This window comes from Octodon degus, unplaced genomic scaffold (assembly GCF_000260255.1).
Source record: "Octodon degus isolate 3935 unplaced genomic scaffold, OctDeg1.0 scaffold00022, whole genome shotgun sequence".
NCBI classification, from domain to species: Eukaryota; Metazoa; Chordata; class Mammalia; order Rodentia; family Octodontidae; genus Octodon; species Octodon degus.
In genome coordinates, this window is record NW_004524598.1 from 9,493,519 (window position 1) to 9,498,199 (window position 4,681).

The 4,681-nt window shown below is 36.1% G+C and overlaps 1 protein-coding gene across 2 annotated transcripts in view; it reads left to right on the top strand.

Annotated features, from left to right (window-relative positions):
* The window catches only part of Rngtt (RNA guanylyltransferase and 5'-phosphatase), a 331,478-nt gene that overhangs the window by 115,573 nt on the left and 211,224 nt on the right, over positions 1–4,681 (top strand). The gene's annotated exons all lie outside the window — the stretch shown is intronic.

Consider the following 4,681-nt stretch of genomic DNA (forward strand, 5'->3'; position numbering starts at 1 on the left):
CCCCTCCCTTCCCCTTCCCTCCCTTTCCCTGGTACAGGGTCTCACTATGCAGATCAGACTTGTAGTAATCCTCCTGTCTCAGCCTCCCCAGTGTTGAGATTACAGGCGTGCACCACCATACTGGGTTTTGGCACCTGGAGTCCTGGGGCTGGCATGGCATGGGCTAATAGGTATTGAACCCGGGTCCATGTGCTTGCCAGGCAGGTGTGTAGACTGCTGAACTATCTCCCCTGCCAATATAATAAATGCCAGTTATCATTCATTTTATTTTGTGGATTTATAAATACTTTTTGCTCAGTCTGTTGCTATGCATTTAATTTTTTTAATGGTGTTTTCCATAAGTGAAGAGTTTTTTTTTTTAAAGCAGAATATATTTACTGGGGAAAGAGACAGAAGGGGTCCTGAGTGGGTTGTGTGAAAAGTTTAGTTTTTATGCAGCTAAATTTGGCAGTATATTTAAGTCTTCTTGATTTTTTTTTTATCTTGCTGAAGAAGCCCTTAATCTCAAGAATGTTATTTTAAATTGTTTTCTAATTTTTGCTATCTTTATTTTTTGAGATAGGGTCTTGCTGTATAGCTTAGGCTGACCTTGAACTTATGATTTGGGCTTCAATTTGTGATCCTCCTACCTCAGCCTCCTGTGTGCTGGGATTACAAGTGCGTACCATGATGGCTAGCTAGTCTATTTTTAATTTTTCATTGTATGCTGAAATTGTCTTCTTTTTTCATAGTCTCTCTAGTATCTTGTATTTTTTTTTAAAAGCTGTCTTTTCTTCTTTACCTAAAGTCTCTTAGTGGGATTGTGTTTTCCTCTTTATCACTTTTACTTTTAATATCACTACTACAGGTATTACTACTATGCTGTTTGTTTTTATTAGGATATTGGGTACCTTAGAGTTTCTGCTGTTAGGATATTCACATATGTACTGCATAATGACTGTTTCTTAAAATGTTCTTTATGCTTCATTATTGCTTTTGGTGAGATTCTTTATTTCTTTGTATAAAATTACATGTTGTGTGCTCTTCATTCTTGTTGTTAGTCTGTTTATTATTCATTGAATCCACCTCTTTATTTTTCTCTCTCCTTTACTCCTCCTTTTATCATTTATTTATTCAGTTTTGAACATCTGTGTGTGACAGTGGTTAACTTTTTATGCAAACCTTATGGAGGGTTCTGACTGGTGCAGAAATGTTGGCAGTCATAAAGCTCTACCTTCCTTATCAGAATATCAACATGTTTTGAGCACGTATACAACATGGTCCTATACTTGATTGGGTGCAGATAAGCATTTAAGACTTTTAGAGATTTTAAATGATGTGTCTGTTTGACATTAAAGAAGGTTATAGGCAATTTGTTAGAAGCCTCTAAGAGTGATATAGCTAGATTTAGAAGCCTATTCTGGGAGCTGCTTTTTTTCTTTTTCTTTCTTTTTTTATCCTTTCCCTCTCCCTCTCCCCTCGCTCTCCCTTTCCTTCTCCCCCTCCCTCTCCCTCACTCCCCGCCCTTCTCCCTCTCCTCCCCTCCGTCCTTCTCTTCCCTTCTCTTCCTCTCTCCCTCTCCTCCCCCTCCCCTCCCCTTTCCTCCACCTCTCTTCTTCCTTCCCTCTCTCCCTCCCCTCCCTCTCCCTCCCTCTCTCCCTCTCTTTCCCTCCCTCCTTCCCTCTCTTTTGGTACCAGGAATTGTACTCACAACCTCACGGTTGCCAGGCAGGCTCTGTGCCACTGAGCTATACCCCTGGCTCTTTTACTATTTATTGTATGTTCAATTTATAGTTTAGATTAGAAGAGAACAAGTACAGTTATGGTATTTTTTTTTTTTAAATGTATTTAGCACAGGGTCTCACTATACAGATTGGGCTCATAGTGATCCTTCTGTTTTCAACCTCCCAAGCGCTGGGATTACAGGTGCATGCCCCCATGCCCAGTCTCAATCTGTCTCAGCACACCCAGGGGTAGGGCCAGCACGGCACGCTGGGTTCTGGTATTTTTACGTGAAGATTATATAGGGCATCCAACAAGTGGCATTTTGATGAAATATTAGTTTATAAACTACTAATAACTACTGTTCTATGCCAAGTTTAGGGCATTCAAATAATTGTTGCCCAAAAGAAGCATCACTATCTTTTTTTATATTCAACTCAGAAAGTACTATTTGTATAGGAAGGTATGTTGGTGTTATAATTATAAAGGATATATGACAATATATGCAACTGTGTTTTAAGTTCATTTCTAGCATACTTTCACACCCTAGATGATGTAAGTTTTTTTTATATCTACTTCTACCCAAATCCATTTGGTCTGCTAACCTTGATAACTTTGGGATATATATTATTAGCAGTAATCCCTGTCCTGTTGACTGCATGTTCTTTTCATCTTAGTAGAGACAAAGTTGGCATTCTCCTTTTATACGCGCTTTGTATTACACTTGCTTTGCAGGGGACTGGTACTGGAGGTTGATCATGTCTGTTTTGGCAGTAGAGATTTTACAGGCCAATGAGATTTGTACTGCTGCGCCTTGCCTAATGGTAGGCTAAAGATGTATCTAACATCTATAAAGTTCAGTAAAAAAGTTGAGGAGCCAAATTATTTAAGTTTACATTGTTTTTTTTAATAAACTAATTGGCAGCATGTACTGTCATAATTAAATTTAGCATTTAAGACAAAGTGTCTTAGATAATATAATGCTAGTAATCAAAATCAGTTCTGCTTAGAAATACAGTTGGTTTTCCATATCTTCATGCTTTGCATCCAACTAGATGTAGAAGCTACTTGAGGAAAAGAGTGTCTCTATTGACCATTTTTATCTTATCATCTAAACAGTGCAGTGTAACAGGCATTTAAAATTGTCTAGAGAGGCTAGAAGAAGTACGAGAGGATGTATATAGGCTATATGCATGTACTGTACTATTTTACATAAGGGACGTGAGCATCTGCTGACCTTGGTTATCTACTTGGGGTGGGCTGGGGAGGTGGCGCGGTGGGGTGTGGTGGTGGTTCTGGGCCCAATTCCCCAAATATACTGAGGGAGGACTGTGGTTGCATGTGTGACCTCAGAACTGGAACAGTTATGTTGAACAATTTTTCACAAGAAAGGCATAGAATTTTCTTATATTTTCTTTATAAAACTTTTTAATCCACAGGATATTGTTTTGGTAAAGCAATTTGGATATTTGGAATTTTAAATACAAGTATCTTCTCCTTAATTTTTTTTTTTTTTTTTTTTTGTCGTTAGTTGCTCTTTTTAAATTAAGTTTATTGGTTCATGTGAGGTATACATAATGATCGCATTTATGATAGGGAATGTGTATATACTTGGTATAATTTGATTCTTCCCCCCATTATCCTACCTTCTGTTCAACCCCCCTTCTCCTCCTTGTCTTTAGTTACTCTACTCTTACTGAAATGTTTTTTATTTTTTTGGTGGTACCAGGGATAGAACTCAGGACCTTGCGCTTGCCAGACAAGAACTTATTCCATTGAGCTATCTCCCTGCTGCCCCACTGAAATGTTTTTGATCATAGACTCCAAAACAAAGACATAGTTTTGAGACTGAATTGCAACATTTTTAGTGTACCAGTGTAGACTGGTATTTACATTTTATATGTTATCACTATAGATTCTTATTTCTATATTTGCTAATGGGAAATGACCCAATAGTGATATGAAGAATGATACAACATTTAAAGGGGAGTGTGTATCATTTTGTGAGGAATGGCTTAAAAATTTATGAAAATAGGCTTCAAATAATTCAACTTTGAAAAACAATGAAGCTGGAAGGTAAATATCTTTCCTAAAATATTTATTACAAATGAAAACATCTAACTGATCTTCAACTAAACACAAATACATGTATAAAAATACATGTTTAAAAACTACAGTTTTTTTTTTAAACTACAGTTTTTATGTGGCTTAAAAATTTATGAAACATACAGAGATTTGTAGAAAGTAACAGAATTTAAATTCTGTGTATCTTTTGTTTTTGAAAGTTCTATATATCTACACATCTTGGATTTACTTTATTAATACAGGTTTATTAGCAGTGTCTTCATTTTTGTAATTTGATGTATCAGAGACAATGAGGGTTAGTGAACTTGTTCGGTTTTTAACTTTGAGTATTGAATCCACTCCTCAGGCATGCTAGGCATTATTTGTTTTTTATATTTAAAAACTTGACAGTTTGCTTGAGTCCTTCTGCTGCAGTATTAGTACGTAGACTTCCCTCTCTTCCTCTTCCCTCCCTCCCTGGTTTTCTGAAACTAGGTCTTACTTATGTAGTCCAGGCTGGTCCAGAACTTACTATGTAGCTCAGGCAGTATTCAAAACTTGTGATCCTCTTGCCTTATCCTCCCCAGTGCTGGGATTTATTTTAGTTTTTTTAATATTTATTTTTAATTTTTTTTGACAACTCATACAGAATTTTACTTAAAAAAGTAATATGAATTTCACCGTATTTGTTGCAATACATGGTATTGTCTTACAACCAGCTATTCTTTTTTTTTTTTTTTCTTTTCAAAGTTTTATCCAGCTATTCTTATTACCAGATATATACACATAAAATTGGAAGAAGAAAAAAACTGGAGCATTGTATAAGAAATTAAGAAAAGAAAAAGTACAAACAATTGAAAAAAAGGAGATGAAGCTAATTAGAGCATTGACTGCTTCTTTCCATTTCCATTTTTTT